The sequence below is a fragment of the Carettochelys insculpta genome, chromosome 26, assembly GCF_033958435.1.
Source record: "Carettochelys insculpta isolate YL-2023 chromosome 26, ASM3395843v1, whole genome shotgun sequence".
NCBI classification, from domain to species: Eukaryota; Metazoa; Chordata; order Testudines; family Carettochelyidae; genus Carettochelys; species Carettochelys insculpta.
Window position 1 is genome coordinate 9,096,604 of NC_134162.1, and position 27,421 is coordinate 9,124,024.

At 54.4% G+C, this 27,421-nt stretch overlaps 1 protein-coding gene across 5 annotated transcripts in view; it reads left to right on the plus strand.

Moving 5' to 3' along the window:
• The window catches only part of ATP2B4 (ATPase plasma membrane Ca2+ transporting 4), a 118,284-nt gene that overhangs the window by 1,472 nt on the left and 89,391 nt on the right, over positions 1-27,421 (plus strand). The window lies entirely within an intron of this gene.

A 27,421-nucleotide genomic window follows, 5' to 3' on the forward strand; every position in this document is an offset into this window, starting at 1 on the left:
TTCCAGAGCCCCCCTGCTGCTGGGGAGCTGCTCCTGCCACTGCAGGGCCCATTCATCAGGGAGATGGCTCTGTGTGTGAGAGGTGGGGGGCGGCGGCCTGCCCTGCACGCACGATCCCCAGTGGAGCAGCCTGGCCTGCTGTGGTGCCCCTGGCGGGATGCACAGGGGGAACAGAGAGGTGGGGGAGCAGGTCGCCTCCCCTCCCTGCTGTTTGGCTCTCCAGCAACGGGAGGTCGGGGGGTGCCGCACTAGCCAGGAGGAGGCTGCTGCCTCCCGTCTCCGAGTGGTGGAGGAATGGCACCCCATCTATTCCCTCCGTCGCGGTGGGGCAGAACAGACCAGCTCCACCCCCCTGCCAGGCCCTGCCTGATTTCCAGCAGGTACCCAAAGCCAGCCAGTTCAGAGGGGGCTCTGCGAAGGGGGCTAGGAGCTGTGACTGAGAGGAGGGGTATTGGGCCTATGCTGGCAGCAGAACGAAACGATTCGGGGAGAGGGAGCGTGCACAGCTTTGGCTTCAGGGGCACGTCTCCTTTATGCCCTTCAGTGGAGAGCATCCCTCCCACCCTGCAGTGGCATGCTCAGCCCTGGGCTGGCAGGGGCAGACAGCAGGGCTTCAACCTGCCCATCATCCGTGCTACTGAGTGGGTGGGTACGTGCATCAGGTGGCCTAGGAATTGAAGGTGCTGCCCGGTGGCCTGAAACCCCCAGCCGGTCCTGTCTGACTCCCCGCCAGCCTCGTGGCGGGAGGGAGAGACGCATCAGCGAGGGAGACTCCCACTTCTTGGCTGAGCTGCAGCCAAACACCTCTCTCCAGTTCTGCGGCTGGGTGGGTCTCCCTGACCTTGTTCACTTGCCTTTGGGGTCATGGGAAGCGTCACCATCTGCATTTCCTCCATGCCGCCTTGGTTCCTTGGTGGGTTCACCCACCCGGCCTGTCTCCTGCACTGTGTGGGGATGGCTGGCTGCATGCAGCTGCGTTCAGCTGGCCTGGGATGGGTGGTGTGTGCCTTTCCCCTCTGGGCTGCTGAGTGGAGCAGTCTGGTGCCCAGGAGAAGTGGTTCTGATGATCTCGGCCATGTGGTAACCTCTGTGGAATGACACCCGCGGTGCGTTGCTGCTCCCTGCAAGGAAGAGGTCAAGACAGCTGGAAGATGGGGTTGAGGGGTATTGTCTGGCAGGCCTGTATGGAGTCTAGGGCTGGCAGAGCAGGGTTTCTGTAAGGGCAAGTGTGTGCTGCAGGTCTGGTTTGAGATATTTGGCAGAAGAGGTGTCCAGGGTGGCAGCATCAGGTGTATTGCCGGACAGCATGCACGGAGCAGGCCTGGGAGGACTGCCTGAGCTCTTGGGCTGAGATGTCACAAGTGCACTGGGGGAACCACGCTGGACCAGCCAGGGACAGAGATGCAGGCAGGCAGATGAGCTGCTCCTGAACTGGCAGCATGTTTCAGGCTGGGATTGCGGTGCATTGGCAGCACTGTATGGGGGCAGCTTGCTCCATGCCGGCCCGGGCCCGGGCTGGCCCTGTCTCCTCCCTCCCTTCTGTCTCCTCCTATCCATCAGAGCAAGTCAAAATGGGGAGAAAAAAGAAAAAAAAAAAAAAAAAAAGGCAAATAAAGCAGAAGGCAGCGCTGGGCTGCAGCCCACATGGCTGGCAGGCAAATGACTCTGAGACTAAGTGCTCTTCTCTGTCTTCCCTCTCTGCCCCCGGCACCCCTCTTTGCTGCTTGGTCCTGTCCGCTCTGTAAGTTTGGAGCATTTTTCTGTCACACGGCGCATCTGGTTTGAATCTGCATGCTTTGTGGAGCGGTTACGCAGCTGGGAGGAATGTGGAGCAGGAGCGAGGCAGTTCATGGGCTTGCTAACCTGCTCCAGCCCTTGCTTTTCATTTGGGGGTAACAGAGGGGCTCCCTGCAGCTCAGAGGGAGTGTCTTCCCATTTGTGGAGAGGGAACGAGTTAGTTCACATCTGGGTGGTCCCTCCTTGCTTGGCAGAGGCTAATCCAGAACTGTGAGCCCAGCAGGGAACATGGGAGCTGGTACAATGGGTTATTGTCCTTGCGTCTCTTGGGGGCTTGGCTCTGAATGGGCCTTGGCTCATAAACACCATTAGATGGGTGAGGCTGGTGGGATTTTTGTCTGCAGAGCGTCCTGTTGCAGTGCATTGTGACTGGCTGGCTGTCGGAGTGCAGCAGCTTGGGGTGAGGCAGACTGCAGGCTGGGATGGAGGTGCATCACCAGAGCCTGAGATTGGGGTAGCAGGGAGGGCTGAGTCAGGATCAAGGGGTGTTGGTAGCTGTGTGGAGAGCCTGGGGGGTGGAACAGCCATGCAGGAGGACTGTGGGTGATGCTGGAGATGCATTGGCAGGGCATGGGGTAGGGGCAGGGCTGGAAGGAGTCGGGCAGAGCGGCTGGATGCAGGCCCCAGTGCATGAGGCCTGGAGGAGCGGGGAAGGCATGAGGCGTGGCGGCAGAGGTGTCTGGCTCTGCAGGCTGCCTCTGCTCTGCCTGGCTCTCATCAGTGCCCTCAATCCTTCACTTCTCCGGTGCTGAAATGCACCTAAATATTTAATAACGAGAGAGGCAGACGCCCCCATTTCCCTCACCTCCCATTCTGCAGCAGTGGCACAAAACTCCCTTACAGTGCTGGGAGTGCTGGACTGTGGCCGGGCTGCTGGCTGACTTCCCCTCCACCAGGGAACCGCAGGGTGAGTGGGATGGGCACGGCTTGGGTGAGAGGCGTGGGGCAGGACTGCACCATCGCTGGTGGGGGTTTGAGCTTGGAGGGAAGATTGACTGGGGCCCTTCTTGCCTGGCTTGTTGGAGGCAGTGCAGAGTGAATCCTCTGCTCCTGTGGGGTGTGACAGTCCGAGTGCCTTTCCTGGCCCTGTGTGGCAGGTCATCCCTTGGCCTCTGCTGGGCATCTGTTCAGAACTGAGCCCTGTCGTCCTGGTATCTGGGCACCTATTTGTGGCAGGCAGAGGAAATCTCTTCTCTGGGTCTTCCCAGCTGTGCCGGCGTTGGTAAAAGTCTGCCTCCTGGAGGAGGGGGCTTTGGCCATCTGGGCAGGACGTGCCCCTGACATGACTGCCCGGAGCTGAGCAGGGAAGTGCCCCGACAGGCGGAATGATGGTCCTCCGCATCCCTGGAGAGATGGCAGCGTGAGCTGTCCCAGTGCACGCCTGAGCTCTGAGCTGAAGGCCTTGCCCCTCTGCCCAGGGCAGGAGGGGCTTCCATCTCCAGGGTCAGCTCACTCAGGGATGCACCCGCTGAGGGTGCGGTTTTGCCACCAGTCTGGCTAGACTTGCGCTAACACCCTGGCTGGGAGCACCAGGAAGGGAAAGGAGTTGAATTGGGATGGAGGCCTTTGATGTCAGCAGAGGGTGCATCTTTAGGTGACAGCTGGACAGACCATGCCACTTGGAAGGAACCACGCTTGATCTGGTGTGGGAAAGGAGCTCCCTGCCCTCTGGCAGCTTTGGGAACCCTACTGTAGGCAGGCTGCTAGCGCCCAGCGGCACGTGAACCATTGGGTTATTGAGATCTGCACCGAGCAGGTGGCTGAAGCTCTAGGACCAGTTAAATGCTACCTTGTCTGTTGGCAAGGGCCATGCAAACCACAGAGGTGGTGGGAGATTTTAGTAGAGAGTCTTCCTGCAGCTGCAGCAGAAGAGAGCGATGCCAGGGTACAGGAGGGAGCTGGGAGGGACTTCACTTTTGTCCTGGGAAGAAGCTGGGTGAGGCAGCTGTTGTGAATGGGGCCTGCCCCATTCACTTCCTCCCCAGGGGGTGCAGTTCCCAGACGCTCTAGCCTGTGGGCTGCCTGCACCAAAGAGTCTTCTCATTTTCCATTGGCCAAGCAGCTGCAGGCACCCGGGTGGCTCTATTCTTACCTCATTCTCTCACCCTATTTTGGGCAGCTTGACTCTTTGGGGCAGGGCTTGTGCTCTGTGCCTGGTCCATAAAGCACCTTGCACCCTGGGGGCCGGGGATCCTTCACGCTGCTGCAGTGTGACTCTGAACTCGGCATCCAACCCCTCTGGGAGCCGGTGTGCTGGCACATCCCCTGGGGTTGCAGCCAGGTGGTACTGGAGGTGAGAAAATGTAGCCTGGACCAGGCCTGTTCTGGTTTCTCCTGTGCCTGCCCTTTCTTCTGCTCCTCTTTGCCTCTTCCTGCCTGATCAGCGGAGAGAGGCGCTGTATGGCAAGGACGTGGGATGGAGACGACTTTGCAGGCCTCTGGCTGCGTCGGATCCTCCTGTCTCCTAGGCAGGGCCTTTCTGCACTCAGCAATAGCCTCCGCCAAGCCAGCAGTGTAGCACAAAGTGCTGATGCTCACGTGCATGGGTGGGCTCTGATTGGGCTAGGCAGAAAGCTTTCACTCGTCAAGACTCCCGGGTGCCATCGCCTGCACTCGAGGGCCAGCGTTGTTGCACCATCCCCCGTTGTTGGCTCAGGGCTATCCATGAACACGCCTGCTTTAGCAGGGTGCAGCTTTGGGGTGGGAGGGCGGAGCTCCTCTGCCCTGCTCCCCTTCTGCTCCTCAGAGCAGTTTCCTGTGATGAGATGCCTGCGAGGCCCTGGCACAGCCCTAGTTAATGCTGCAAAACTGGGCTTTATGGACTCTCTCTCCTCCATGCTCTGGCCCTGGGCTGGCTGGGATGCTCCCGGGGACACGATGTCTGATTTACTGAGCTGGGTCTTGACAGTACGGCTCCGGGGCGGGGAGCTTTCGCTTTGTAAGGGGGCCCCTGCCAAGCTTGCCCCGCAGTGCCAGTGGTGCTCTTCCAGTCCTTGTTGCTGCATCTTGTACAGCTTCCTGTGCACCCATCCATCCTTTCTCCACACTCTCTCCCCTTCCTACTCTCACATCTCCGTGTACGCCCAGGCCTGGGAGAGGCCAGTGGGACAAACGCTGCTCCTCCCAGCGGGATGCCGCTGTACTCTCCATGTACCTACGTCACTCTAGGGCTGTTCGGTGCTGAGGGTGCGCTCAGATAAAGGAAGCTGAGCTTAAATGTCCCTGCGCGTTGCAGAGCGGGAGAACCAACGCGGTGGCCCAGCTTTGCTGATTATGCAGCCTGGGCGGATCCCACAGCTCTGACTGAACTTGTTATGTGCTGCATCAACAACGCTGCCAAGATAGTTTCTCTACCTGGGCACAACAGGCCATGTGGGAGGGAGCAGGGTGGCGAGGGATAGGTACCTGCTTGGTGAGTTTTCTCTGCTGGGAATCCAAGCAATAGCACGGGTCCCCAGGCCAGCCTCTCTCATAGAGAATGGCCATTTGAATGCACCCACTCTTGGCTCTGGGAATTCCTGGGCCAGGCGGGATTTCCTTCCCCACAGAGATCTTCCCAGCCTGATATTTATAATACCAGGGGTCTGATGAAGCCCCAGTGAGGCTTGTACAGAACTCGGTGCAATGAGGCCTGAACACATAGCAAGGGACAATCCATGCCCACAGATGTTGCAGTCTAAATAGACGGGACAGTGGAAGGAAGGGTTGCTCTCTTATTACAGGTGAATGAAGGCACAAAGAAATACAGGGCGTGTCCAGACTGCATTTGGAGGTGTGATCTGTATGGTGTATCACACACCCAAGCCAGCTTTGCTCTAGCTAGCATAGGTATTGGTAATAAGCAAGAGGTGGCCACCCACGCTTCTGAATGGGCTAGCTGCCTCCATAACTGTCTTGCCCAGGATCCTGGCCTGGCTTGTCCAGCCCACCCTGCTCCCGCTGCTCTGCCCTTTGGTTACTGGATCCACACTCCAAGTGACTTGCCCGAGGTTACTTAGGAAGTCAGTGCCAAAGCTGGGGGTTGATCCCAGTCCAATGTGTTAGGCACAAAACAGCCTTCCCCACCTCTGTATTATCTTTCTTCTTACCCGTTGTCCTCTGTTTTGCAGCAGGGTTGTCAGCAGCATTCCCTGTAAGCTGAGCACTTGGGCAGCCACCCGAGAGAGATGGAGGTGCTGCCCAGCTGCTTAGCAGAGTACCCACAGCCAGTCTCTTTCGAGTGGCAATGCACATCTGCACATGCCTCAGTGCCCATAACAAAACTTATTCTGCACATGGACGGGGAAAAAAATTAGCAGGAACATCGTTTGACCCTTATGTTGTTGGTATCAGTGCCTGAAATGCCAAGAAGCAACTTTGGTGAAGTTGTCCTCAGTAGACTTAACAGATGATCTGTCTCCTTGGAGATGCTGGTGGTGGTGTCTGATAGTTGCACAGCGTGCCTTTCCAAAGGGGCCTGAATAGAGCTGGCTGAAAACCAGAAAAGGTCTGGAAATTTCAAAGCAGGTTCTGTGTGCAGCTTGCAAAGGGGGACAGTTCCCATACTCAGAGTTTCCTTAAATATCTGTCTCTTCGCTCCAGTTGTTAGTTTTGACGCTTTCTGTCTCAATGCTTCTGTTGCAGATGGGAGAGCTGGGGGGTGTCGGGGGAGGCTGAGAGGGTGCAGACCAGTGTTCCCTCTAAGGTGAGCTCTTGGGCAGTGCCCAGAAGCAATTCAGATGCTGCCCGGCTGATTAGCAGAGGGCCCAAAGCCAGCAGCCTGTGTTTCTGCTTGTGGTGCACAGCCTCATGTCTCAGTGCACATAACATTTATTTCACACATGGATGGAAAAAATTAGAGGGAGCCCTGCTGCAGATGGCATGTGGTGGGGAGCATGGGGAAGAGAGGGTGCAGATTTCATAGTTTGGGATCTGGTGGGTAGGAAGCTAATTTAAATCCCAGGTGCTGAGCCCCTATGGGATGGGAGAAAGGGGTCCGGATGGTATCTGGGGAGGGCAGGATCATAGGGGATGGGAAATAGGGGTACTGAGGTCAAGGGTAGGAAGAAAAGAGCCTATGTGATCGCACTGTCTTGCAGCAGGAGTAGGGTTGTACTGTTGTGCTGCAGGTGGCAGGATCAACCTGAGCACACCTACAGTTAACACGTGGTGGTGTCAGGACTCTTGAAGGTCTGTAGCTCACCAGACACCCTTTGCCAGCCCCCGCCTATCTGCAGCACCCTCCGTCATTTACCTAGGTGGGGTGCAGGTCCCTGTGCAGTGTTTTCCCTGCGTCCCAATGGGCTCCAGCTGTTGTACTCCCCAGTCTCCTCTGCCAGGGCTTTCTGAGGCTGACCTCATGAAACAGCTGACTTTGGTGTTTTAATTAGTTGCTTTTGGCTTTGACGAGTAGGGATAACAGATTTTCCATAGACTTATAAACCTGCCCCTCTGCTTGTTTTTTCTCGAGTTGAGGCCTTTTGCAGCGAGCAAAGGCACGAGGTGCGGAGCTGTTTTCTCTGCAGGGGTCACCCGTCGCCCCAGACGATGGTCGATTAACTAGTGAGGGTGAAAAGAGCTCATCTTCTGCAGCACCCGCTCCCTGGGGATTGCCGGGTGTTTGCGAAGAAAAAGTTAACCTTCCCCTCGTGTGTGTGTGTGTGTGTGTGTGTAGGGAGTTGCTATTGTGTTTTACTGGTAGGGAAACTGAGGCATGGAGGGGCAATGAGTTGCCCAAGGATTCTCAACAGGTCGGTGACAGAGCTGGGGAGAGAACCCAGGTCTCAGTCAATCTTCCTTGCTAGTTTTTCGGGCACTTAAATCCTGCTGTCATGAGTAGAGGGGAATTTTAGCCATGTCTGAGCTCGTCTACATTGGCAACCTACTACATGGAAATTTTCTTGCTGGGGAGATGATTTCTCACCCTCCTCCAGGACAGAACGTATCAGTGAAGTAACTTGCCAGCATATATGTGCTCCCAGCCTAGGAGCTACACGCCTCAGGGAGGTGGTTTCCCTGAAGCGCTGGGAGACTCCTCAACCTCTGTGTCATGTTAACACGTGGCTGTGGCTGTGGCAGCGTTTTTATGCTGCAGGTGTAGACAGAGCCTTAGGTGAGGCTTTTCACCTGCCTCTCCGCCTCTCTGCTGCCCACATCCCATGGAGGCATCTGTGGATTGCAGGTATGGACTGATTAGTATATGTACAGGGCTCTGCACGCTGAAATGCTGAGGAGGTCTTATTCCTCACGTGCTAATCAGTATCCAACCCAATTATCTCCCCACTGATCCCTGGAGCGAACTCCTGACCCGTCCCTCACTCAAGGGGCCTGCTTGTAGATGACTCAAGGCTGGGGTGAGGATGCAGGACTGCAGAGGTCAGATTGGGGCTTGCAGGCAGAAATTAGCTGCCTAGAGTGCTGGCTGCGGCTCTGGAGGGCATGTCACTAGCTGAACAGATCCTAGGGTTGCACGAGGACTCTCTGTTGGGGCTTTTGCCATCAGACTCCTCTGCTGATAGCAGGCTATGGGCTGGGGACAGGCCAGCTGGTCCAGAGCAGAGCCCAGCACTGGGACTTTGGGTCAGTGTTCCCAGTAAGCTGAGTGCTTGGGGTGGCTGCCCAGGTGAGATTCACATGCCTTCCAGCTGATCTGTGGAGCACCCACAGCCAGCAGCCTGTGTTTCTATTGGTGTGCACATCTGCAGATGCCTCTGTGCACATAATAAAATTTATTCTGCTCATGGATGGAAAAAATTAGAGGGAAAGCTGCTCTGGACTCCCGGTTCTTGTGCTGACTTGGGCAAGATGTTTCCTCTCTCTGCCTCATATTCCTTCATATCTGCCAGGTGGATCTGTGTAGACTGTTCGCTGTTCAGGGCCGGGATTGTCTCTTGCTTTGTACATGCACAGTGGAGCCCTGTTCCCTGCACAGGTGCAATTGTAATGCAAATGGCCTTTTTCTGGAATGAAGGGAAGACCCGTTCCTCCAAGAACAAATCCCCTGGAGAGGGTGAAAGGTCTAGCACCTTCTCATAATCCAAATTATCTTCTAGTCTCACCCCCCGCCCCCACACATCCATCCTGCCACAGGACCTGGAATAATCACTGGCTTGCCTACTTCAGGAAGAAGCTGTGGGTTGTTGCACCTCCTAGGCTCGCTGGCTGCAATGGTCTTTTTGTCTCAAACATCACAAGCTTGAAGGCAGAGCTGCACCTGGCCTTCCAGGCAACCTCCCCATCCTAGTCCTAAAACTCCACCCAGCGGTGGCTGCAAGTGGCTGTGCTGCGTTCTCCCCACTCCCTCCCCATGTCTGTGCTGCGGATAGGTAGGAGGTCAGCTGGGGATCTGCTCAGTAACAGCTCTCAGAAATGGTAAGGAGCTTTCTGAATTCTTAATTCCGGAGAAGAGTTCTCATTTCTCTGTGTCTCTTGCTTGGAGCACATGCTCGGAGGCATGAAGTGTGGCTGGTTTTTATTTTTATTTTTTTGAGAGACATTGGCTGTGCCCTCCCTTTAGCTATGCTGCCCTGAGCTGGCTGAAATCAAGCTGAGGACTTGGCCCACTGATGGCGTTGTGGTGCTGGTGGGGAGGGAGCGGAACTCTGTGGCGGAGATGAGTCTGTTCGTTCTCAGCAATGGGGGACTCACAGAAAAGCAGAGCTGGACCATGCAAGAGAGGGGGCTGTACTACCCGGTACTGAAAACCACAAAGTGGGAGACCCTGCAACCTGCTGTGGAAGCCCATTCCACACCTTAAGGATCTCGGATATGTCTTCTAACTACAATCTAACTCTCCCCTGCTGCAAATTTAGCTCTTTGCTCCTTGTCCTGCCTTCCATGGACATGGAGAACAATTGATCTCTGGCCTCTTTATACAGCTCTTGAGGATAAACATGCCACATTTAAAAACAAACAAGCACAAACCTTTCTTGCTGGAGAACCTGACCTGAACTCTTTGTCACTGTCATTGGCCTCCAAACTCTCGCCAGCTGGCCCAGAATTGGACCTGTCCAGTATATATACTCCCAGCTACATCAATAGCCAGTTCGGGACAGTGCTTCTTCATTCCCTCTCTCTAATCCATTCAGGCCTGTACTCTGGGGCTGTTCAAGGCTCCCGGACTTGTTGACCAGAGCAGCTCAGTGGAGCTGAGTGTGGCACAGGTGCTGAGAGGAACGTCCACCCAGAAGAGCTTTCTTGGGAAAGACACAAGGCGGGAGGCACAGATTTACAGAATGGTAGAACACTAGAACTGGAAGGGACCTCAAGAGGTCATCAAGTCTGGTCCCTGCCCTCACAGCAGGACCAGGCACCATCTAGACTGTCTCTGACAGGTGTTTGTTTAACCTGCCCTTAAATATCTCCAGTGATGGAGATTCCACAACCTCCCTGGGCAATTTATTCCAGTGTTTAACCATGCGGACAGTTAGGAAGTTCTTCCTGATTTCCAAGCTAAACCTCCCATGTTGCAATTTAAGTTAAGTCCATTGCTTCTTGTTCTACCACTGAGCTGGAGAATATTTTTTTCTCCCTCTTCCTTACAACGCCCTTCGTAGGTACTTGAAAACTGCTCCCATGTTCCTTATCAGTCTTCTTGTTTCCAAACTAAACAAACCTCATTCTTCCCTTATAGGTCACCTTTTCTAGACCTTAAATCATTTGTGTTGCTCTTCTCTGGACCCTCTCCGATTCACCCCATCTTTCTTGTATGTGGTGTCTGGAATTGGACGTGATATTTTAACTGAGGCCTAATCAGCGCAGAGTAGAGCAGAAGAATTACTACTCCTGTCTTGCTCAGGACACTCCTGTTGTTTTAAGTGAATTTCCAAGGTCATCCAGGAAGCTTTTGGCAGGACTGGGAATTGAACTCATGTCTCCAGTGCCTTAACCACAAGACCAGCCTTCAGTTCTTTATTTTAGAATGTGGGGGGTGAAGATTCCCCTGCCCGCTCTGGGGAGTGATGCCCTGAGTCTGCAGGGCTGCCAATACCCTGTGCAGGGCAGGTTTCGGAGTGGGACTAGGGCTCTGTTGGAGGCAGGTGGGGTTTCTTGGCCCATGCTCCCCCTTCACTTTGTGAAAAGTGGTAATAGGAAGTGCGACAACTATAAAACCTGCTTCCTGGCCAAGGGTCTGAATGGAGAAATTCTCTTCCTGAGTCTAAAATAAACCCACTAGCTCTGGAATGATGAGGTGTTGGATCCCTTTTGGATCCTGTGTGGGCTGGTGCAGAGAACTGAAAAGGGCCTGGTGGGGCTGGAGGAGATGGGAACCTCACAGTGCTTTGGCAAGGTGGCCTGGGTTTCCATTGTGTCTCCTGTGTTTGGGTCTGAACTGACGTGCATATGCTCACGGCTTTCTTAACGGCCCAACCCTGAGTCCTGAGCAACCTAGGCTTTTTCTTTGAGCCCAGCTTGGGTCTACCAGTCAGGTTTTCAGGGCCAGTCTCAGGTGCTGGGCCCAAGGTACCTGACTTTGTAGAAGAAGATTTCCCAGGAGACATGCTCAGGACTCCACCGTAACGCTGAAGCATTCCTGTCCCCTCCATCTAAGGTACAGGCTCCTTTCCTCAGCCCCTACCCCATCGCCCTCAAGGCTCTCCACAGCACAGTCTGCATTGTGCTGTTAACCCCAGTTTGTAGCTCTGCCCCTCCCACCACTGTCTCTGATGCTGCTTGCTGATGTTGGACGCAGACCTCAAAACTGAGATTTTTGCAAACTCTCCTCCCCCAGCCCATAACACCCACATCTTGCCGCGCTGAGATGGTGGAAGAAAGGTACAGTCACTGAGTGTTGAGCAGCCATGCCTCTTGTGTGCAGTGCACCTCAGCCTGTGCTCTGGGCTCCGCCCTCCCCTTGTGCTAGCCGCAGAAAGCAATCCCAGCGTTGGTTTAACGCTTAGCCCTGAAGGGCAGATCCGGGACCTGCCGAGCAGATGCCATTGAACATGGGTGAGGAAAAGTTACTCACGTACTGCCTGTATCAGAGGGGGAGGCACGTTCATCTGTATCGGACAAAACGAGAAGTCCCTGTGGCACCTTATGGACTAACAGATATTTTGGAGCCTAAGCTTTTGTGGGCAAAGACCTGCTTCGTGTGATGCATGGGTGGGGATTCCTACTGTCTGACTTTCCACTCGTGTATGCTAGTATAAATCAGCTGGAATGCCCCCGTAGCCACAGGACTAAAACCATTGCAAGGGAGAGAAGAGTTGGCCATGCAGTGTGCTTTTTATTTTGCTGTATGCTGTGTTTAGCTTCCTACAGGGAAGAACGAGAATCCCAGATCTTAGCAATCAACAGACTGAAGGATGCCCACTAGCTAGTCTGACCACTTATGGTGTCTCACCTACAGATCACTCATTCCACCTTGACCACTTTATCCAAGGAGTGCCCAAGCCACTGGGTAACCACTCAGAGCTGCAATTAACTGCTCTGCTGTGTGCTGTAAGATCTCCTGGGCAGGGACTCTTGTCTTACACTGTAAAGCACCATGGATGCTATTGGGCTCGCTCTGAATGTGGGTTGTCAGCACCATTCCTTGTAAGCTGAGCACTTGGGTGGCCCCCCAGGAAAGATTCTGTTGTGATGTGGCTAGCATGCGAACAGCTGGCAGCATGTGTTTCTACTGGTGGTGCGCATCTGCACAGACCTCGGGGCGCACAACAACTTATTTTTCACGTGGATGGAAAAAATTAGAGGGCATGCTGGTTATAAGCACCTTAGGGCAGGCTCTTGGACATCTGTAATGCCCCATGCAAACCACTGGCGCTAAATAGAGCACATTGTTCATTAAGCTGCAGTTAAAATGTCACTTCACTGCTCTCTCGCTCTCTCTTCATGATGCCCAATGCAATTTGCGGTGTTTGTAAATGAAGAGGCTTGTTTGTTTTTGTTTTTTCTAATTGCAAGCCCTGCATGCTCACCCTGGGATCTAAGCATCTCTCTGGTTCTTTTGTGCCTTCCTGCATTCCTACCCAGTAATAAGGGTTCTGCAAGTGGAACTGAGTTAATCATTCCACAATGATGAATTTTGTTGCTCCCTAGACAGACTGAAATGTGACCCAGAGGAGAAATGAGTTGCTGCTCCCACAGCTGACTGTATTGCCCTGGCGCCTGGGAACCTTGAGCTTGGATCAGAATCCCACTGTGCTAAGCATTGTGCAGACATGGAATGCAAAGAGCCCCTGCCCCAAAAAGCTTACAACCAAAGCAGAGCGTGGTGGATATGAACAGAGGGAGTACAAGAAAAGAAAGAGACCTTATTGGCCAGCATAGGTGCGGGGTGCTACTGTTCTAACAGCTCTCAGGTTTTGTTCAGGGAAGGCTTTAAGGAGGCATCTGAAGGAGAACAGGGAGGTGGCGTTGTGGGTTTTTAGGGGCACTCCTCTCCAACACGAGGGACAGTGGGGAAGAGAACGTAGCCTGAAGAGAGCTGGTTTGCAAATATGACAAACGGGGGATGGAGCTGAGAGGGAGGAACAGCCATTTGGACAGTGAATGAGAGAGGCAGGGTGGGGATACTCCAGGAAGGGCCTTGAAGGAAGACCAGGGGCTTGTGGTGGATGAATTAGAGAAGGGAAGCAGAGTGATGGGTCTGCAGTGCTAAGGGGATTTAAAAAAATACTTGTGCCACTAACATAAACAGTGTCTTATAGAGGTGCTGAACTGGGCCTTGGGAAATCTTGGTTTAATTCCTGCCTCTGCTGCGTCCTCGCACTGGTACCTGCATAAAATTGGGACACATGTATACTGTAGGGCAAGAACCACCTGTACCCAATCCCTGTGGCGTAGGGTGGAGCTTTCTGTGTGTTCACAGGACCTCTTCCAGTGGAAGAGCCTTTTCTTCTACTTATTAACAATTGCCAAGCAAGCAGGATCCATGTGCTAAGCATACAGTGCTATGCTCACCAACCCTGACGAGGCAGGCAAAGTCAGTCTTGTCTGGAGTCTGGTTGCTGCATGCCAGGGTTGGCTGTGTAGAATGTTCTTAGCAGCTCTGATCGTAGGCCATCCTGTGGCGAGTTCTTCCAGGTCTTTCCTCCTCCTGTTCCTTCTCTGCTGGTCTCCTTCTTGGACACAGGTTCCTATAGGGAAACTTGAGTCCTGCTTAGCCATACCTTACCCAATTATTTTACGGAGCAAGCCTCACAATTCTAGAGCAAACCACTGTCAAATTCATTAGGTAAAGACAGACAATTAGAAAACCAGACTGATCGTACAGACAAACCACAGGGAAGAGGGGACTATAATGACAAACCAAAGAAAAGAGGATTTCACAACTATGGATAAGCGAGTTCTTGCCAGAGAGAATGCTGTTGACCTAAGCGTTCTTTGACCATCTTAAGATCTGGTGCTTTATCTGGTGCTAGTGGGTACTGTTCGGATGGGTCTCCTTAACGGCCTGATACTAAGTTTTTAATCTAATTTGGATGGAATGTGAGAATGTTACTCTCTGCTAATGGCTGCTGCTCTTTTAATCTGGGTGCTGGTGAAGGCCTTAAGCTCTAGGCCTTATCCTTCCACAATGACCTTGGGTAAAGTCCCTCTGTCCATGTCTAAAATGGTGCTAATAACCCTATATCCCTCAGAGCTGCTGTTTAAGCAAATACTAATCATTTTTGCCTTGGTGTGCTGGGCCATATAAGCACCCAGAGAGATCTTTGAAGTGCTGAGCAAGAAAAGTCCTGTGCCGCAGAAAAAAAAAGACCTTTTTCACGTTTTTCCAAGACCACACTTGTGTGGCAGCCAAATGCTCCAGCCACTTTCCAAACCCTCTGTGAAAATGCAGTTTGTAAGAAGTCTCCACTAGACAAGCGCGCAAGGGCCAGCTTGTCGGTGACACAAGTTTCAACATATTGATTTTCTTGCCTGCGTGCTTCTGAAACTTTGGACTGAGAAATAACTTGGCCAAAGCCCTTTACAAAGGGAGATTTGGCAGAGATGGGATGTTGGCGGAAGTGAAGCGAAATAGAGCTCACTCGGGCTATCACCACAGATAGTCTGCAAAGGGCAGCCTAGTCCTCCGTGCCCACTCATAGTCCTGAATTAGACAGAGCTGGAATAACCATATCTGAAAAGCTGACTTCTGTAATTGGACACCATGTTTTGGGTCACGCCTTGGAAAATGTACTTTACAGTTCAAAAGAGGCTATTGATTGTTACATGCTCAGCTCCTAGAAGGGTTTTTATTTTCAGAGGCTGGAGGCGTTAGTGCTTTCAGAAAAATCAAGTCCCCCTTAAAATGTCTCCACGTGGCTGTCCACAAATAGAGGGAAGCAAAATGGAGAGGTCAGGCCATAGGAACCAAGAAATAACCTATAGAGTGTGTGTTTATGTGAGCGTGCTTGTGGTTATTCTGGTGGGCACGTTTCCTGGTGAAGGAGTGCGCAAAATTAAAAGGAGGCGTGTCAGAGTTGCTTTGCTATCTCATTGTTTTCTGGTGGGAGTGAAGAAGTTGGTTGAGAACATGGCTAGAGGAGGTTCTGGACAAAGGGGGCGTTGAGGGGTGGGGCTTGGGTGGTAATTTGCTATAGCTTCTCCCCAGCAGGGAGCACAATGAGGACAGAAACATGTTACTGAGGACTTCTGTACTCATGGGGAACTTTAATTACCTAGACATTGGCTAGGTGGCAAATGTCATGAAACATGGCTCCTGGGGAGGGGATTCCTATGTGCCTGCCTCACCCAGCCATACTGTCCAAGGGAGGAGAAGGAAACGAGCCTGGATTATAGGACTTTCTCCTTGGCTCTGGCAGGTCCCTTCGAGGCAGGGTTGAGTGTGTTGGCCAGGCACAGTGTGGAGCAGGGTTCGCTCTAATTTTTTCCATTCGTGTGCAGCGTAAATCTTATGTGCACTGAGGCACATGCGGATGTGCACCACCAATAGACGCACCTGCTGCTGGCCGGGGGCGCTCTGCTAATCAGCTGGGCAGCATCTGAACCTCTCCTGCGCGGCTGCCTGAGTGCTCAGCTTCCAGGGAACAGTGGTGTGGAGAGCAGCCCTGACACTGCTCATGGTGAATCTCCTCTGGAGGGTCACCAAAGGCCTGGAGTCCTCAGGGGTCTCAGCACAGAGCCTTCCATCAGCCCCCGAAACGGCTTCAGAGCCTTTGAAAAGCGTCCTGGAGGATGAAGCGGCTGTGTCCCCCAAGTTAGCTTGCCAGTGTGCCTTGGCTGGCAGTGGGATGCCGAGGGTAAGTCCACCCCTGTGGCCTTTCCCCTGCAAGAGCATGACTAAGAGTAAGCTGCTGTGAGCGCAGGAGACTGGACAGAGGACCTCTGAGGTCCCTTCCTGTGATACAGTTCTGTGCTGGTGTCGGTGAGCCGCCGGGCAGCGTCTGTTACGTGCCTAGATTCTCCTTGGCATCCCATGGGCTGAGCTTTGCTGTAAACCTGCCCCCCTGCAGCTCGCCGGAGGAGTCTGTGGCCCAGCCGGGAACTGAACCACTGCTGCCCTGGTCTTCACCACTGGACCTCGCCCTTCCTCCTGGAGATGCTTGCTCAGCTGCTGCTCTCTGCTGCGAGCACCCCCCTCCCCAACCCTGTTTTACATCCTGGAAGGTGAATTCCTATGGCCATTCGTCAGGCCCTTGTCATAGTAAAACCTGCACTATCGGCGCTGCCTTACAGACTTTCTCACCACCCACCTGAATTGCTGTGCGTTCCCTCTTCATTTCTTGCCTTTATTTCCCCATTTCTCTTCCCTCCCTCCAGCTAAGCCGTCCATCTCCCGCAGGCTCCGGCATGCATCTCCAAGCACCCGCTCCCCTGAGCCCCGGCTCCTGTTGCTTGTTTATCAGGCCTTACATGGCGCAGTGTAGGGCTCATATTTAGCAAAGGTCAGTAGTTCCAGGGAAGAGCCTGGATGGGGGCAGGGGAGAAAGGATCGCTCCACCTCGTTTCCTTCTGAGTCCTTCCTCTGCAGTACCTGCCTGTCTCTCTGCAGGGCAGCTGGCTGGGAAATCCTGCCGTCACTGCAGCTGCCTGCAGTCAGACGTGTAATGCATTAAGTCCCTGCAAGATGCTGCAGATTACTCAGCGTGGGGTGGTTTGTGCTGTGCCGTGCTGCAGTCCTCTGCAGCAGTTGGGGCTGGACATTGCCTTTGGGCAGAATCTGCAGCTGTCCCAGACCACTGGGCTGGGCTGGATGGAGGCGGGGTTGTCCTGTTGCACTCAAATGAATTGTTTCTTCCAAAGATAAAGAAATGGAGGGTCTGATTTCCCCCTCTCTCTACCTCTTTGTGCTCTGACCCGGCCACCTGAAGGGCAGCAGAGCATCTGTTTGCACAAAATTCCTAGGGAGTCTGCTTTTATATTGCCCTGCATCAAGTCTCTGGCTGCTGCAGCAAAGGGGGCATGGTGCAGCACGGGGATAACTGGGCCTCTTAGGTGTCCAGTGTTCCCTGTAAGCTGAGTGCTTGGGCTGCTGCTTGAGAGAGATTCAGGTGCTGCTATGGGAACAGTACTGTAGCCCTGCGCTTTGCCGCGTCGTATGTCCCTGAGCATCCATGGTTTGGACTGGCAGACAAGTGGCTGACCTCCATCGCACAAGCTCGCTCCACTGGCGTGTTTAGGACTGTGTGTAGAGCCAGGATCCACGTTGACAGCACCGGGCCCTGCTGGAGTCACTCAGCCGGCGCCTGGGCAAGCCCAGCTCTTCCATTCATGCTAAAAACAGGCGTCGGTGGGCAAGACCCCACTGCAGGATGGAAGGGGTGAGCTGTCTTCCAACCCTTCACTGCACTGTTCCAGAGCTGCTTCTGTCCTGTGCCTCTCCTCTGCTTGGTGTGGCTGACCCTCCCGGCAGTGTAAACTCCTCTGGGGTCCAGAGAGTGTTTGTGCTTCCCCAGCTCCCCTGGAGTGGAGTCCAAGGGTAACGTAACGCAGTGAGACCGAGAAGGGATGCGTTCAGCGGTTTCATCGAGTACGCTGGGGGGTGAGGCTGATAACCCCAGGAAATGGATTGTCAGGTTTAAGGCACAGGTGCTATGAGCTTTCGTAGGCAAGACCCACTGAAGTTGCAATACTACAATTCCCCCACCATGCGCTCCGGCAGAGCGGAACTCCAGTCAGCAGTTAAATGGGTTGGTGCTTACGAGGAGGATCTCTCTCCCCGCCTTTACCCCGGTAGTGTGATGAATGGTGCTGAGAAAAAGGGCTCAGGTGTCAGAACCAGGTATGAGCCGGACGTATGTTGGGCCCACGCTGTTAAGCAAATCACTTTGGCCATTAGCACTCTCCGTAATAAGCTCTTTCCTACCAGGGCCTGCCTGCCATGCGGCTTTTGGCTAATGACCCCTGCTAAGGCCCAGCTTACAGCAGTGATCTCCTGCCCCTTTCCCTTCTCACCTTGCTGCTATCTCCCAGGTCGGCTTCAGGGATTCGATGCTTTGTAAAGGTTTGCAAAAGGTAAAAACCATTGTGAAGCTTCCCTTCATAAGTACAGCCACACGGCGTCAGAGCAAAGCCCAGCGTCCTGTCTGCTGACTGCGGCCAATGCAGGGTGCCTGAGAGGGAGTGAACAGAGCAGGTAATCATCAAGTGATCCCTCCCTGTGTTCTTACGTGGTTAAAACGTGAAGTGGTCCAACCTTTGCAGGGTTGTTAATGTCCAGCCCTCCTCGTTGTGCATGACCCCAGTGCTGTAGGGCACTCAGAGTAGCTGGTTCCCAGGGTCGCTGTCACTGTCTCTCCTCCCCTTCCTCAGGGTTGCCCTGGTTTCCTCCTCCCCCCCACCCACCCCACACAGCTCGCAAGCAGGAACACTTTATTTTCCTTTAGTATTGTGCAGGCACCTAGGAATCCCAGGTGTGAACCAGGAGCCCACTGCGCGAGGCGCTGGGCAACCATGGAACAGAAGGACGGTCCTTGCCCTGCAGAGCTTACAGCGGAAAGATGAGATAAGAAACAGCAGGTGGATGCGGACAGGTGGGGGAGTAGGAAGAAGCAATGAGACAGGGATGTTCCACGTGGCCTCGGCGTACCAGGCCTCAGTGTTCTGCTGGATGGATTTTGGGACTCCTTCCTTTAGATTCCAGGGCAGATGAGGGGACAGACATATCTGCTCTGAACTGTGGCTGAGAAGGCCGCACGTCTTGCTAACAGCTCTGTGACTGATGCCCTCCTGACTCCAGAATCTGCCCCCGCGTCTCTAGATTGTGCATCATAAATTAAATGACCGGGCCTCAAGGAGCGTAACCCAGCTCAGTGGGACCTGCCCTTACCCAGCTGCCAAACAAATTCCCTTCCCGAGGGTAGAAGGGTGCAGAATCCATGTTGCCTTGGTCTCACCTGCCACGCGTCTAGGGGTGGGGGCGTATGTAGTGTTGTAGCGTCTTGCCAAGCGGTCATCTCCTTGCCACTGTTATACCACTGACACAGTGATAGTGCTGAGCTGTTAGAAGGGGCTCGGGTGGGAGGGGGATTTCAAGGCCCTTCAGTAGACCTGGAAGATGGAGCTGGAGAGGGTTGGCTGCCACGGTGCAGCGATTCCAGCCTGTTGCCTGAATGGAAGGACGTAAGATGGGCTCGTGGTGGCTCATGACTAGCAGTAATTGGGACAAGGGGCAGCCTTGGCTTTTTTGGCTTCTAGGTTCTGTGACTTTGTATTCGCCTGGCTGGGACCTGGCAGGTGTTTCCCAATACAGAAGCTAGAAGCTGCCGGAAGGGGTTTGGGATGTGACTGCAGTAAGTGGGAGGAGAATTACAGGTCAGAACCAAGCCCGCTGCAGGCACAAAATAATGTGCACACCAGAGCTGAGAGGAGCGTTGAAGGTATAATTGACTCGGAGGAGGTCAGGGTGGAGAAGAGATGTACAAGTAAGTATTTAAACCTCAGTCTCAGCTCTCCCACTCTGGTGGGAGTGGTTCTGGATTTACTCAAGGGCAACAGAGATCAGACTCTAGGCCAGAGTATGGAAAGGAAGGAGCAGGAAAATGCAAGACACTGGATGCATGAAAGAAGAGATGGAGATGGGAAGGGAGTTCCTTAGCTCAAGGTGACCGTTTCATCCCAAGTGCGAGGCAAACCAGAGCTGTCCCCAGAACCGCAGGGCAGAGCATCTAAACATGCAAGGGGCCTCCTTAAAATTGGGGTGAGCTGCAGGGGTAAGGTTTGGGGAACTTGTGAACTGTGCCTTAGATCAGGGAAAAGGTTGATTTTAAATGTGCTTCCTGAAAGCGCTAGCTGGTTCAAAACTCATCCGCAGCTAGCATAGGTGGGCCCCGATCTCTTCACCGGCATGTGAGCTGGTTGTAGGCAGGAGTCCCTCTAATTTTTTCCATCCATGGGTAGGATAAATTTTATTATGGGCACCAAGATGTATGCGGATGTGCACCACAAGTAGAAACACACATTGCTTGCTGTGGGCACTCTGCTGATCAGCTCAGCAGTATATGAATCTCTCCTGGGCAGCTGCCCCAGTGCTCAGCTTACAGGGAACGCTGGTTGTCAGGTCACTCTAGGAACAGTGTTTCTTAAACTCTGTTCTGCAGAACACTGGAGTGGTGGGAACAACTGGCAGGTGTGCCCCCAGCGTTTGGAAAAATACACTGAGAGTATCTATTTTCTGTTATTAAAACCAGATACAATGTTGTTACTTCATTGCTAGCACACCTGTGTCAATGACTTGGTTTTGGTTCTGCTGTAGATGTTGCTGTTTGGTTTTCTGGTCTGACAACAGTTTCTTTGAAGAAAGCGTTCGTAGGCGTTCTGCCTAAAAATGTTGTTGTTTGGTGGTCCAGAGTCCCCACAAGTTTCAGAAATGCTGCCCTAGAAGAGCTGGGGTTGGCCTGGGGAATGCGGGTTAACAGAGAGCTGGCAGCAGCTTCTCCATCGTTTCCTTTTTCTGCCTGCTCTGCACAGGCCATGGTACCAGTTGCCCCAGAAGAGTGGTTGATTGTATTTTCCCAACCGCACACGCTGTTGTGGACACTAGCCTGAAACCTGGCTGCCATGGGCTCGGCTGTGCTCTGAAACTTGCAGGCACAAGCTGAACGGCTATAAATAGTATGTCACCGAGCTGGGCTCCTCCCCAGCCCCAAACCGCATGCTGCCCTGCCCACTCTCTGGCTTATTTGCTCCTAGAAGCAGGTAAACAGGAAAACAATCTTTTTAACCGAGTCCAGGCTTCCACCCCTCCTCTCTTGGCAGCTTCCCATGTCTGTTTCTACTCTAGGACAGCAGGCTATGGGCTGTCTCACTGGGCACATACCCAGGAGTTAAAGCTACTCTTGCCACTGTGACTTCCCTCCCCACAGAGAGGCTGTCCTGGGAAATCACTTTCACCCCATTCACTTCCCCATTTGCTGTCCCCTTTGATAAGTCTGGGTGTGTCCCAGCCCCCTTGAGCTGACTGGATTGGAGTCCCCTGCTCTGATCCACTGGGCAACACCTAATCTCTGCCCAGGGCCCAGCTTCCCGGCGAGACAGTTGTGAGCTGATTATAGGAGCATCCACACAGAGGTTTGCTTTGGTTATAAAACTGGTTCCAGTTAAACCGGTGCAACGCCTGGCGGCGGCCCAGACCTGTGAACCACCTGTGAGGGATGTTTGTCACAGGGCTTAGCACACAGCTGGAAGCGACACTGTTCTCACCACTAGATCAGCTAACTCAGAACAGGCCCGATGGTTCCCTGGTGTGGCTGGCTGGAATCCTACGTAGACGAGGCTGGAGCGGGGGCTCCTCTGTCTCTTGCACCATCGTCCCCAGCTCCACCGGCACAGCTGTGGTTGGGATTGCTGTTGGCGCAATGAAAAGCCCTGAGATGACATGTGACTCTTTGCTGGAGGCTCTCAGCCCAGCGCTCCATTCCACGGGGCTTTTTAAACAGGCCTGGCTGTTTGCTGTGGTGAGGGGGGAGGAAACCTTTTGGCCTGAGGGCCGCACCCAGGTATGGCAACGGTCTGGAGGGTCAAGAATGCTGACAGCGTTGGGGCTTGGGTGCAGGAGGGGGTCAGGGCTCCAGCCTGTGGGTGCGGGCACTGGGGTGGGGCAGAAAGTGAGGAGCTCAGGGTGGCTCTGGGCTGGAGCAGGGGGTTGGGGTGCAGGGGGGTGGGGACCACAGTGGAGGATGGAGCTCCGTGCTGGGACCACAGAGTTTGGAGGGCTGGAGGGGGGTCGGAGCTGGGACAGAGGGGTGGGGAACAGTGGGGGAGTTCAGGGTACAGGCTCTGGACGAGGCTTAGCTCCTCGAGCAGCTCCTGGAAGCAGCACGTCCTGCTTCCAGCCAGCTGCTACCTGGAGGCGCAGCCAGGTAGCTCTGTGTGTTGCCTCCCCGACTGCAGGCATCATCCCTGCAGCTCCCATTGCCTGAGAACTACAGTCAGTGGGAGCTGCAGGGGTGGTGCACGCTGCCCTCTGGATACCCCATGCTCAGGTGGTGGGTGGGGGGCAAGCTGCTGCTTCTGGGAGCTGTGTGGACCAGAGCAAGCCCCATACTCCGCTCCCCGGGAGGGCTGGGTTAAAACAGCTAGTGAGCATCTCTCCGGTCCCCAGGGTGTGTTTGCCGAGAGCTTGGTGAACGATGGCTTGTTTAAGATGCTGGAAATGTCCCCTTATTTTACTACAATAGAAACAACAGAGTGAGAGGAGGGTGAGTGTTCCCCTGCTATGTCCCACAATCCTGAACAATTGGCTTGTCAGTCCCCCCACTGCCCCCTTAACCCACGTGGCCCTATTCTTATTTGTTGGTGCCTTGATCAGCTGTGCTTGGCTCTGATCTCCGGATAATAGCCCAGGCTTTGCTCTGCAAGTGTCTGATTTGGTGCCTGGGGTGCAGGCTTTCTTCCTTCTTACCAGCATCGCCGTTCGGCCTTGTGTGTGTCTTTCTCTCCCTCCCTTTAATTAGACTTCTGACTGCATGGAACAGTTTGCAGTTATATATGGAAAACAGCCTACACTTTCCCAGGAGCGGGGCATGCTGGGATGGGGAGCTGGACTAACAGCAAGCGTGCTGTCCTTGGGAGAGCGTGTGTGGGTTTTTACCCCCCTTATTACAGCTACACTTCACGGTATTTGTTTTGAGCCCTTCGGGGGGTGCAGAGGAAGAGAAAGTGGGTGGGGTTGCTGCTTTCCTTACTGAGCTATTTTGGCCGAGATGCCCAATGCTCCGGTTTGCTGTGTCCCCTAGAATGGGGAAGTGCCTACCCCACACTGATTGCTGCTAAAGACAGGCTTGGAGCTGCACGCAACTTAGGAACTGGCTTTTGTTTGTCTCAGTTCTGGGGTGTCTGCATGGGAAGCTCTGGATTCCCTGAGGAGGCCTAGCTTTAAGAACCCCAGTGTTGGGGGCATCTCTCATCTGGGATGCCACTTGGTGCCCATGTCAAATAAGAGCTGGCACAGGGAGCTGTCCGTATTGCATAACACAGAGCCTTGTTCCTAGTGTGCCCACAACAGGCTTAACGTGGGCAGGGGGGCAAAGGGGGCAACTGCCATGGGGCTCCTGGCCACCATTCCCTCGATTGCAACAGTGGCAGCAGGCGGTGCTAAGGACTGCAGGGAGGGGCCACCCCTTCTGGGAGCACAGAGCCAGTCCCCGCCCCCCCCTTTGCCCAGAAATCTGTCGTTCCCCTGGCCCACACTGGGGGATGTTAGTGGGCTGCCCGCTGTCTTTCCCGGCCAAGACCACAGCCAGGAGCTGCAGTGACTTGCGGGGTAGGGGGAGGCTACGCTAGCTAATCCCTTCCTTCTGCAGGAGTCTCTGGCAACCCAGGGAGGGGAGACCCAGCAGGCCAGGCAGTTCCACAACCAGGGGAGGGACGCGTCCTTCATCCGACAGGAAGGAACAGCTACTGCAGCTGGTTGTGGGGCAGGATTCTGGAATTCCGTGCCTAGTGCTAGGAGGGAGCAGAGCAGAGCAGAGTGGTTACAGCAGTGGCTGGGCAGAGAACTGAGTCAGGACTTTTGGCATCTGCTTCTGCCGCTGATTCACCATGGCTAAACCATGCCCCCTCTGTGCCTCAGTTTCCCCCTGAAGTGAAGCAGAGAACCCCAAGCAAGGTCGGCGGGGTCAGTACAGCTTGTTGGTGGCTGTGGGAGGGCGACGTATTACTATAGCGACTGGCTTGCCCCACGGAGGCTCTTTCCAGCGTGTCACCCTTGGGCCGCTGCTTTGAAGGCATGTCATGTAGCAGGGGAGGGCAGCAGGAGAGTGAAAAGCTGCGGGTGGGGGAGCCGGGGCCCTGCCCCTTTCCTCAGGTGGCCGCAGTCCAGCCAGCCAGCCAGTACAGGTGTGGCAGCTGGCCACCATGTGGACGGGGCCCTCTGGGAGGCACTTCCCTGGACTATATTCCCAAGACACACTTGCATGCACACGCAGCTGGTGACACATAGTGGAGACCCACAGCCTGCGGCCACTGCGCCACCGGCTCCCTGAGTGCAACCTGATTACTCCCTCCTGGTCTCAGCCAGAGAAGCCGACCCACCATAGGCACTGCTTGCAGCAATGCTGGGAGGAAGTGTCAGGGCCTATTTTAAGCTCTCTGGGGATCTTCAGGTTAGGAATCCCCTGGGCTGGTGTAACTCATGCGGCTAAAAATAACAGAGCTGTGCCCGTGTGTGCCGGCCAGTGACAGGCGTGCATCTGTCATGTCACTCCTCCTGTTGGCTTTCTTTGGCTCCCTGTGGCTGTCCCCTCTGTTCTTCCCCTTCTGGTCTCTGGTGTCAGGTTGAAGCCTCTTCAAGCCGAGCCTGTTCATCTCCCAGCAGCTGAATGTGAAGTCAGGTCACTCAGCACCCGCGGGGCTCCCAGCCCATGCCTCTCCCTGCAAACGCTGCTCTGAGCTGGGGGACGGTGCTTGTGCCTGGCTTCTGGCACAGGGTGGCAGCCTGTTTGGTTAGGGGCCACCAAGTTAGGGTGTTCCTGGCATCCGACCTTGAAAGATGGTCATGTACGGTGTGCCCTGTAAGCCAAGCACTTGTGCTGCCGCTCAAGAGCAATTCCGATTCTGCCCAGCTGATTAGCCGAGCAGCCATAGCTAGGGCTGTGTTGCTTCTGGGGGTGCTCGCTCACGCATGTCTCAGTGCACATAAGTTATCCCGCACATGGATGGAAAAGAATCCACACGTGGGTGGAACGCTGATCCTGTGCTGAAACCTCCAGGCCAAGACTGGCCATTGCTTTTTTGGTCAGCAGTGCTCTGCTAATCAGCTGGGCAGCATTTGGATCTCTCCTGAGCAGCTGCACAAGTGCCCAGCTTCCAGGGAACGCCAATTATCAGCTCCACCACTGTCCTGCTGTGACCGCTCTCGCTCCTTGCCTCAGTTTCCCTGCCTTTCTAATAAAGGAACCGGTGCTCCTGTGCATGGACGTTGCAAGAAGGAACGAGTTCATGCTGCTAGACACGCTCTGCATGTGGGGCCTGGAGGGCTGTTATTCCAAACCTGGCATGTTAGCTCTGCCTTCTGCTGGGGCTTGTGTTTCCAGGCATGAGACACTGTCTGTAGGGGAACCTGCCTGTCTTGCTGGTTTGGGGGAGGTACCGTGAAGGCTTTGTGCTGACACATTCCGTCACAGGGTGGAATGAGTGACTCGGCTTGGGCTGCGGGTGGCTAGGGCAGAGCCTGTGTGTGTGAAGGATGTGTTGGGGGAGAGGGGGGTGATACAAGCATGTGGCACTGAATGGCTGGGCGTGATGCCAGCAGCTCCAGCTCTTAAAATGAGCTATGGATGGGAGGGAGGGGATAGGAGGGTGGAGCTGGATTCTTGAGCTTGGGCGCAGCACTCCGCAGAGCGAAGCTCCTTCCCCAGTGGCTGCTTCCTTGCACGGGCGTGGCATTGGGAGGGAGAGTGGCAGGCTGCCTCCCTCCCCTGCCTCCCCCCCCCCCGCCCCCCCGATAAAAGATGCCTCTACCTTCTGAAGCTGCTGCCCCAGCTGGCAAGGCTCCAGCAGAGACCTTGCACAGCCGGGGTCAGAGAGTGAACTGAGAAGGCAAGTAGCAAGACTGCGCCCGGCAGCAAGGAGCTGGCGACGGCACAGCATGGGGACAGGAAGGAAAGGCAGAATGTGAAGCTCTGTGTGGACAGAGACTTGAAGTGGCAGGGAGCAAGGTTTCTGCTCATGTTTTCCCCCCGTATGTAACAAATTTTGTTGTGTGTGCCCAGGCACGTGCCGATGTGCACCCCTAGTAGAAACACGTGCTGGGAACTCTGCTAGTCTGCTGGGCGGCATTAGAATCTCTCCTGAGTGGACACCCAAGTGCTCAGCTTTTGGGGAACACTGGTGGGGTGGGGTGAGGTTTGAGCCTTCCTGGTTCCCTTGCAGGTGTGCATGGGGAAGGATGTGTAACAGCCTGATGCATGGACAGGGCCAGGTTTCATGCAGTGCAAAGGTGGAGTCAGGAATGAGCTGGTGGCTTCTGGGAAATGCTCTTTGTTTGCTTGTCCAAAGAAGCTGAGTGCTTGGGTGTCTGCCCAGGGCAGATTCAGCTGGTTGGTATAGTGCCCACAGTACCCAGCATATGTTTCTATGGGTGGTGCACATCTCCATGTGCCTTAGTGCACAAAACAAAATTTTACTCCACCCCTGGATGGAATAAACTAGAGAGACCACGGATCCCACCACTGGGACTGCATCTGGGGAGAGGCCATGGGTCTAGACGGAGGTGCATCAGCAGAGCTGGGAAGAAGGGGTGTCCCAGAACTGGAAGAAGAGGGCTCCATGAGGCAGGACTGAGATGCAAGGGGAGAGCTGTGCCTGTGGAGCTGCTCGGCTGGGCAGGGTGCATTTTTGACAGCTAACTTCATATCGGTTTGTCCCTTGTGACCTTTACGGCCTGGAAAAGAGTTAGCCCAGCCCAGCGAAGGCTGCTGGAGGGAGGGGGAGAAAACTCTTCACTCCAAGCTGCAGAGACAGGAGTCATGTCCCCTGCCTGTCACTTCTCAGATGTATTTTTAATGCTGGCCTCACTCACGTCCTCTTGCTGCCGTTGCTGGCTGACTTCACAAGGCAGAGAACTTGCTGTGCAGCAAGCATCGAGCGGCGGGGAGGGGGAAGGAAGGGGCTTTCTCTGGAAAAGTGCCGCTGCTCTGTGAGCCAGGCCGGAACTCCACTGGGAATGGCCCATCTGCCTGGCTGGGGGAACTCCCAGTTTGCAGAGCCTCCTGCAGTCGGCTGTGAGGGGGACTCCTGCTGAGCCGAAGCATCTGTGTTTGACAGGATTCAGTCTTCCCTCTCTCCTTGGAAGAGAAATGTCCAGGCACTGCGAAATGCTCTGGGGACCTCTCTCATCATGGCTTGAGCACAGGACCAGGAGCCAGGAATTTTAATAGTCCTTTGCTCTTAGTTCCATCTGGAGATCTCCACCTGCTAAACCGAACCCCGTGAATTAAGCATCCCTGGAGAGCAGACTGTTATGAACTGCCTTGTGCATATGGGGAAACTGAGGCACCAAAGCCGTCCCAGTTTGGAGCGTTTTTGAGTGGGGTTTTTCCTTTTTCATCAGAGGAGCCAAGCCATCCTCACTCCATCTGAAGCCAATGGGAGCTGTACCACTGAACTGCAGGGCCCGTGTTATCTTCTCAAAATCAGAGGCCAGACTTTAGAATATATTTCTTAATATCAAGATTGTGGATGCATTGGAGAGGGTCCAGCAGAGAGCAACCAAAGTGATGAGGGGGCTGGAACACATGTCTTGTGAGGAGCG